General features: G+C 37.5%; 1 long non-coding RNA gene across 4 annotated transcripts in view; it reads right to left on the bottom strand.

Annotated features, from left to right (window-relative positions):
* Window positions 1–410: 410 nt before the first annotated feature.
* Window positions 411–9,207, bottom strand: part of LOC105299459 — a 16,667-nt gene continuing 7,870 nt past the window's right edge. For 2 of the 4 annotated variants that reach the window (XR_002783070.1, XR_896530.2), the window contains exons 3-4: window positions 5,111–5,209; window positions 411–4,029 (exon numbers count right to left, since the gene is read on the bottom strand). This is a non-coding gene — a long non-coding RNA (uncharacterized LOC105299459). Of the gene's footprint in view, window positions 4,153–5,110; window positions 5,210–9,207 lie in introns of all 4 variants that reach the window. The other 2 variants (XR_002783072.1, XR_002783071.1) reach the window with 2 other exon arrangements.

The raw sequence follows: 9,207 nt of genomic DNA, 5'->3' as shown, positions 1-9,207 counted from the left end.
ACACACACACACACATTTTAAATATACATGACAGCATTTTTTTTTTACTTTTCTTTTTTTTCCGTAGGTAGTATTACACATTATTATTGTGCTGCAACTTGCTTTTCTCACCACTGTATGTTTTAGAGATCTGTCCATGTTATTATTTTTAATATACTTAATTTTTAACCATGTGGATGTTTTTGTTATTTACTTATTCCTCCCCTCACCCAGACTTTCACTGCTGCAAACAATGCTGCCGTGACTAGCTTTCTTGTGCATGTGTGATTTTAGTTATCTAAGACAGAAACCTGGCAGTGGAATTACAGGTTTTTAGTATATGGAGGCCCAGGAAAAGGTCCTGGGACTGAAAATCTACCTCTGAAAGTAGAGGACAAGGAAACACCAAAGAAAGAGGCTGGCCACTTCAGTCTGGTAGTTAATAGAGTTTATTAAGAGAAGCTTACGTAAGAGGCATGTCTTGGGCAGCTGCAAGACAAATGGATCCCTGCACCACTGGGTAGGTGCCAAAGAATTATATAGAGTAAAATGGCGACATTCATGGGGTCTAGCAGGTGAATGCTACCAGGTACAGGGAATTACTTTATATGCTTGACCAGGTCAAAATAACGGCCTGTTCCAGGAACTAGCACATAGCAGGAGGCAAGGCAGGGGTGATGGTTTATGACAGAATGGGCACTGATTTGCAGTGAGCAATCTCCCTTCTGAACTAGGTCCAGCTCACAGGTCAGACAGTGGTCAGGTCTTGGAACAGTCTCTTCTCAGCAGATTTCATCTTCTGCTGAATCTCAAGTATAGATTCTCCCTGGCCAACTCCCTGCGTCATTTCTTCTGATTCTTAGGTTCTGTATCTAAATCACCAGCTTACTACTTCTAATTCTCCACTGAACATCTCCACTCAGAGGTCCCTCAGTAAGAAAATCTCATGTAAAACAAGTGACCTCATCTCCTCCCTCCTCACAGCCCCCGCTTGGTGTACATGCTCACATTCTCCCAGTTGCCCAGACATGGAACTCTTAACCATAGTTCTCTCCTCTCTCTCTGTGATATCTGAGATGTCAAATCTTGTGGATTTTATCTCAGTAATGTCTTTTGGTTCTCATTCTTTCTTATCTTTGGCCAGGATTACTTTAATAATCCCCTAACTAATCTTCTTATTCCCTTATGCAATGCACCAAAATAACCTTCATAAAACACAGGTAATGTTATTCTCTGTGGTTGGGCTCCCCTCCCCCCAATACAAGATAAAGTAGGATCTCCTTGGCTTGCTATTCACAGACTTCTCCAATCTGACTCGTTTTCTTCCTCTAGTCTTTATCTCTTCGGATCCTTCCTCTTTCATACCCCAGATACACCCAGCCCCTTGTATTCCCAAAGGTGCTGGTATTTGTTGTCTCTAAGATTTTGTTTCTGTGTTTCCTCTTCTAGGAGTCTCCAAGCTCTGCCTGTTGAAGGTCTATCATCCCTTCTGGGGATGGTAAGCCAAATTAGGATGTAGGTTGCAGTGTTACGCCACAAGTAGCCAGTTTCTTAACCTCTCTGACCACTAATTTTTGTCTTTGTAAAAAGGATACAATACCTTCCTGGTCTACGTGGACCTTTTAATTAGGTTATGCATATAAAGCACTTAACACAGTGTCTCTTACTGAGTAAAGCTCAATTAATTTTAGCTCTTATTGTCATTGAGCCTCTTTTATAAAGCTGTGCCCTGCCTCACTGCCAAAATGACTTCCTGCCTTCCTGGGCTCTGTCTCTTCTGGTGGGCATTTAGTCATTCAATTATTTATGTATAAATCTGCCCTCGCACTTGATAATGACCCCCTGAGGGGCAGGGATCCTCTTATTCATTGCTGAATAATATCCCAGCACAGTACCTAGAACTGAATCGAATGTAGGAAGAATATCTTACTGATGTCAACTTTGGAAGTGTAGTGAAATGAAGAAAGCCAGCTATATGGAATCAAAAGGATGCTTTGAATTCCACCTTGGTGCTCACTGGTTGGTGAGAATCTGCACACATGGCTTACGCTTCCCACATGAGTTTCCTTATCCTTAAAAAGAGGAAAATATTAATATTTGCCTCAAGGTTGAAGTCAATTTATGTATGCCAAAGAACTTTCCGGGTTTTTTTTTGTTTTCCTCCCCCATCTTAGCTTGTCTTCTCACAGTAGCCTGCTTCCCCCTTGTGGATAAAATTCATATCACATATTAAAACCAGCCAACATAAATAATCTAGGAACCAGAGCTTTATCTCAGCATTGTTTATATTACTGAAAAATCGAAAACAAACCAGGCCTCTAAATAGGAGTTTGGCTAAATATATTATGGCACATCCACACGGGGAAAAATTATTGAGCAATTTGAATATAATGAGATAGATGTCTATGGTGTATTGCTAAGTAAAACTCTAGTTATAAACTTATAAACTATGGCCCATTTTTAAATGTCTCATGTTGACAGCATTTATGTTGGGAGGCGAAATTCAGTTGCTTTTCATGTTCTTCTTTATAGTTATATGTCTGAGTTTTTAACAGTGAACATGTATTATTGCCATTAGAAAATTTTAGTTTCTTTAATTGTGGGGAATCTATCAGTAAAAAAAAAAAAAATTAGGTACCTATTCTTGTGACAGGCCAATCTGAGTCAGGGAGTACTCTGAATCGTATATTGTAAAAATGCCTTAGGTCCCAATGCAGTGCACGCACACACACAGTAAGCTAATGTTGAAGTCAACCTGAGAAACATGAGCCTCTCTGAGAGGCAACCTCAACTATCACTTTTTTGCTCCTTGAACCTGCTCAAGGCAGAGAGCCCCAAGTGGCAGATGGTAGGAATAGCAAGCCAAGGAGAATACGGGATCTGGCTGCTGTTCTGGAAGCATCTCAGATGTGGGCTGATGGGAGCTGTGTAGCCATTGTTCTTGGCCAGGCTGATCAGAAGTCCTAAATCTGACCCTTTGTCCCCAGGATTTGTTGTTGTTGTTGTTAATGTTTTAGATTATGTAAGCTCTCTGGTGCCATCCAGATCCAAAATTCTGTGATTCTGTTTCCATGGTGCTGTGATTTCAAGATTCTAATACATTGGTGACTTAGTCATCTAGGCAGTTAGGGGCAGCCTCACCCTTTTCTCTGGGGTCTCCTTGTGTCTGGGATTCAGACATGGCTGACTGATATTCCTAAGCCAATGACATCTTCTTAAAGAAAGTAAACACAGCCCACCTGCAGATCTCTGTGACCAACCTCATAAAGAGAAGTGGATCACAAAAACCATCCCATGCTCCATGAGGCAGGCACGTTCCAGTGAGGAGAGAGGACGTAGAAAAGTACCCTGAGTAATATACATATATACTTTTTTAGAAAGAGAAATAGTCCATTGGCCACTAGACTCAGATGCCTTTGTGGGAAGAGATGCAAGTATAGATGGCATGGCCAAAATGGCCTTACAAGGGACCCATCTTAGAATACCAGATGATGACTCTTTCCAAGGATCATTGTAAGGATGATTGTAAGAGGTGAAGACCCAGCAGAATTCTGCCCTGAAGAAGAACAGTGCCAGAAGGAAAATGAGTTTCCTGGGAGAGAAAGAGGTGGAGGTCTGGGTCTTTGATCAGGGTTTGTCTTACCCAAGGGATTTTGCTGTTCTGTGAGGTGAAGAGCACTGAGAGGGTAAGCCCCCGGGCTTCAAATTGTTCCTAAAATCACTCTAATCCCAGATGCATGGCACCCGCCCTGCCACATGCTTCCCCTGCTCCCCTAATTCACTACATGTGCACTACATCTGCTAACCTAACAGATATACATCATAGAAAACCTTTCTCCCTTATGTGCGCTCCCAGGACACATCATCTCACCCTTAAAACAGCCTTCCTTCGGAGTCTTATCAGACCTCATTCCATTCTTCACACCATCTTCTCCAGGCGTATCATGTTTAAATAAATGTTCATATGCTTAGGTCTTCCCAATCTTGCCAACTCTCTTTTCCATCATGTTCTGTGTACGGGGAGATGTCAGGATGCTTCTCGAGTAATTTCTGTTAAAGAAAATGGGAAGAGGACCAGCAACGTCTTTGGTTCTAAACGTCGTTCCATCCACAGGGCTTTCTCAGGAACTTCTAGAGGATGATTCCACTTGTGGCGGGTACCACTTGTGGATTCTGCAGCATGTAGATGGATAGTCAAGATTTTATATACCATTGATTCTATTACATTACTCTGATACATTTGTTATAATAAATGAAGCAATATTGATACATTATTAATAACTAAACTCCATACTTTATTCAGATTTCTTTAGTTTTTATCTGATGTCCTTTTTCTTCTCCAGGCTTCCTTCCATCCAGGATACTACATTACATTTAGCCATCATGCTTCTTTAGGCTCCTCTTGGCTGAGGCAGTTTCTTTGACTTTCCTTGTTTTTATAACCTTGACAGTTTTGAGAAAAACTGGTCAGGTATTTTGTGGAATGTCCCCCTATTGGGATTTTTCTGATGTTTTTCTCATGCTTAGACTGCGATTTGTTTTGGGGAGGAAGGCCACTGAGGTAAAGTGCCACGTGTCATATCAAGAGTACATGTTATCAACGTGGTTTATCAGTGTTGATTCTGACATTGACCACCTGTCTGTGGTGGTATTTGTCATGTTTCTCCACTTTAAAGTTACTGTTTGCCCTTCTCTTCACATTCTATCCATTTTCAAAGTCACTATGCACCGCACACACTGGGACTGAGAAGTTAGGCTCTCCATTCTTAATGGCAGAGTATCTACTGATTTTAAAACTATTTATGATTTTTCCAGTGGCTTAGACATCTTAGATATCTACTGATTTTAAAACTATTTATGATTTTTCCAGTGGCCTAGACATCTTAGATATCTATTAATTTATTTCAATCTTCTTCAGGTTAATAACTCACTTAATAACAGTGATATACAGAAAATTTGCTCCATTCTGACCCCCTTTGCGCTATTATTGTCATAATGTCTATATATGTTAAAAGCCAACAATATAGTATTATAATTTTTGCTTTATATAACTTTATGTCTTTTGAAGAAACTAAGAGAAGAAAGGACACACACGTATACACATATATATAATTTTTAAAAAAACATTTACCATTTCTGGCACTCTTCAATTTTTCCTGTGGTTTCAAGTTACCATCTGATGTCACTTCATCAATCCCCTATAATTTCTTTCTTTCTCTCCTCCTTTGTACTGTAAAATATATTAAACCTCTACATATTATAGGCCCAACAATTCAATTTTTAAAAACCAATTCATGGAGATATAGTTCACATACCATAAATTCATCCATTTAAAGTATTCAGTTCAATGCTTTCAATATATTCACTGAATGTATGTAACCATTACCAGTAAATATTAGGACATTTTAATCACCTCAGAAGGACATTCTATACTCTTTAGCCATCATTCCTATCCCCCCATCCCTTCCTCCAGTCCTAAGCAACTACTAGTCTACTTTTTGTCTCTGTGTAATTCCTATTCTGAACATTTCATATAAATGGAATCGTATGGCACGTGGTCTTTTGTGACTGACTTCTTTCACTTAGCATAATATTTAAAGGTTCATGCTGTATCATGTACTTCATTCTTTTTTTATGGCTGAATAATATTCCATAGTATAGATATAGCATATTTTACTTATCCATTCATCAGTTGATGGACATTTGGGTTGTTTCTACCTCTTAGCTACTGTGAATAGTGGTGCTCTGAAAATATGTGTACAAGTTTTTTGCATGGACATAAGTTTTCATTTCTCCTGGGTATGTACCTAGGAGTGAAGTTACTGGTTCCTATGGTAACTCTATGCTTAGTCATTTGAGGAGCTTCCAGAGACTTTTCTAAAGCATCTGCATCATTTTACATTCCCATCATCAGTGTGTGTTGTCTACAAGAAACTCAAGTATAAAGATATATCTATAGATATGTATCTATGTATCTATATCTATATCTATATATATGATTCCTCCTTTCCCATCTCATATGACATTGCTATCATTTATTTCACTTATCCATTGGCTATAATCAACCAATATACTGCTGTTACTATTTTTTAAAAAAGCTTATTAGATCAATTAAGACTAAGAAAAAAAAGGTTTTATTTTACCTTCATTTATTCCTTCTATAATACTCTACCTTTCTTTATATAGATCTAAATTTCTGATTTATATCATTTTCTTTCTGAAGACTTTCTTATAATGTTTCTGGCAAGGTAGGTCTACTGGTGACAAACTCCCTTAATATTTTTTTCTGAGAAAATATTTCTCCTTAACTTTTGAAGGGTACAATGTCTTTTTTCTGGCACCACTCTGACACTAAATGCGCAGGGTTTTTCTACATCAATTCTCTAATACCAACTGGATGTCCACAAATCCAGTTAAATTTTGACACTAGCCCCTAGTTGAGTTAGCAGTCTCTATCAGTTAAGCTTTTCCTCTTGGCATTGAAACCCCTCCCTACAACTAGGATTTTGAATGGAGAAGTGGAAGTCTGAAGTCTTTTTAATCTATTTTCCCAAGTATGGAAGCTCAGATCTACAAGTGAAAGCTGGGAGAATGGTAGCCAGCTGTCCTTTCAGCTTGCCCATCCTCCCTCCACAGCATGGAACATCCACCCTACAAACAAAGATTTTGTGGGGAGGGAATCAGGGCCCCAGTATTATTGGCCTACCCTACCCTGCTGTACAGCCAGGAGCTGGGTTGGGAATGGGAGACCAGTCTTCTTAGCTACCACTAAAATTGATCTTCTGTAACACAGAGCTGGGGTGGGCGGACGAGACACTGCTATGAGGGTATCAGGCTTGAATGAGGAGATTTCAGCCTCTTAATGAAATCTTTCTCCTGAGTCACTTTATGTCACCGATAAGGTTTATCAGGTTGTTGATTCTCAAAGCTATTTAAATCATCCCCTTACTTTTGGAAGGCTAGAAATAGTTATTTGTTTTAACTCTGTAAGGCCCCAAATTTCTAGACTGTATGCTTTTATTTTTGCTTGTTGATCATTAATTTTCCTGAGTTTATTTCTTTCTTGTAGTAGTTTATCCAATGTAGTTAATATCAACCAGCAAATATTACTAATATTCTATTTTCTAATATCTTCTAGAGCCATCAGCATAGTAAATATATGTAGAGGAGGCAATTTTACCAAAAGTTTTGCTGGTTTATAAACATCTTTCCGGCTTCTGACGTCAGTTTTCTTACTGCCTAGGTGCTAAGCCAGTGTCACATATTTTAGTTTTTGTAACATTAGCAGTATAGTTCTAGGACCAGCCTCAAAATTCAGTGACTTAAAACAGGGGCAATGGAGGCAGTGGTTCAAGGCCTACATCTTTGTGAGAATGAAACAGAATGATGCATGTGACCCCCTCACAGTCCTCTCTATCTCCCTCTATCACAGCCTCAATTACAGTGAATCATTTCCTTGTCTGTCTTTCTAATTAGAATGTGTCTTTCCAGTTATATCCTTGAAAAAATATAAAAATAGGTAACATCTTGTGGGTATTATACATATATTATCTTGTATAATTCTTGCAATAACCCAACAAATTATAGTGTTATTATTTCAAATTCACAGAAGAGAAAATAAGGCTCAAAGCAGATATATCATCTAGATATTCCTGGCTCCAGAATGAAAGCTCTTACACTACCTCTTATATACATATTCCCTGTATTCCTAATTCTCTGTTAGACCTCAATTTAAGAAAATAAGGTTCCATTTTTAATGAATAAAGAAGAAACACATTGATTTCTAATGCCATGGTATTCACACGAAAATTAACAGGATTATCTGTCTCCCACCATTAAATGGATTTTTAAAAAATAAACAATTCTCTCTGCATAAAGTCTCTATATTTCTGAATCGTGAAATCCTTATGAAAGTATTTCTATTGCAAGGTGATTAGGAAATTCCAAATAGAGAGAAATGGTGCACAGTACAGCAAGCCCTTTATCATATTGCTGGATCGTGTAGTACTTATAATTTGTATATTCAAATTTATTAAATACTCCAGTGAAAAAGAGCAGTAGTACGTGTGTTAGTTTGCTATGGCTGCCACAATAAAATACCATAGACTGGGTGGCTTACATAACAGAAATGTATTTTCTGACAGTTCTAGAAGTTAGAAGTCTAAGATCAAGGTGTTAGCAGGGTGTTTCCTCTGAGGCCTCTCTCCTTGGCTTGCAGATGGCCACCCTTCTACTGCCTCTTCACATGGTCTTTCCTCTGTGCACCTTCATTCCTGGTGTCCCTCTGTATGTCCTATCTCCTTATCTTATAAGGACACCAGTCATTTTGAATTAGGGTCCACTCTAACAGCCTCATTTTAACTTAATTACTTTTTAAAATAATTAAGTTAATACAGTCACGTTCTGAAGTACTGGCCATTAGGGCTTAATATAATGAGTTTAGGAGAGAACAATAACAGTAAGTAAAAAGGGGGTAATTTAGAAATTACTGTTTAAATTGTAGTGCGTGTTCTAAGAGGCCAAGGTTATTTTTTTGTTCACTCTCATAAGATATCTATCTCATATTTATATATTTCATGTAAATAACAACACCTCTATAATACTCTATCACTGATCAAGGAGTAGCAGAAATCTTTTATATGTACCAGCAAACAACAGGAAAAATGTTTATTGTTTCACACTTTCAAACTCTTATTGAATGCCATGGTTTTTGTTAAAATTCTTATTTTCTTAATAGAAGAAAAAATGGTATTATTTAATGCAGAAAATCTTGGTAGATGACATTCCATATATAATACTTTTATATTCATAATTATATTAGCTTCACATATGCAATTCTGATACATATGTGATTTATGTTATATGGTACATAATATAATACAGCACAGCTAGGAATATAATGCTTTCATATCTTGCAGATTGTCCATATATGGTTTTCTAATTTCGTTGTGGGAATTCCAGTTATTTATATATATCAAAAATCTTTGTAGTCTAGAGTACATATCTGTAATATCTTCTAGAAATACTGTGGCAACACATCTGGAATATGATTTCCATAGAAATAAAGCTACATTCTTTTAAAAATATGTTGAATTAATAGGCTTCTTCTTAGTAAGACTTGACACTTAATCAGGTTTGATTTCTACTGAAAGCTTTCTGTCACTGTAATTTTTAGTTGAAGATATTCCATTAATTTCTCTTTTATGGAATTTTTTCTTTATGAGTCTT

Source organism: Pteropus vampyrus, unplaced genomic scaffold (genome assembly GCF_000151845.1).
Source record: "Pteropus vampyrus isolate Shadow unplaced genomic scaffold, Pvam_2.0 Scaffold185, whole genome shotgun sequence".
In the NCBI taxonomy this organism is placed as follows: Eukaryota; Metazoa; Chordata; class Mammalia; order Chiroptera; family Pteropodidae; genus Pteropus; species Pteropus vampyrus.
Note: the sequence above shows the minus strand (reverse complement) of the source record. Positions and strands in the feature narration are given on the sequence as shown.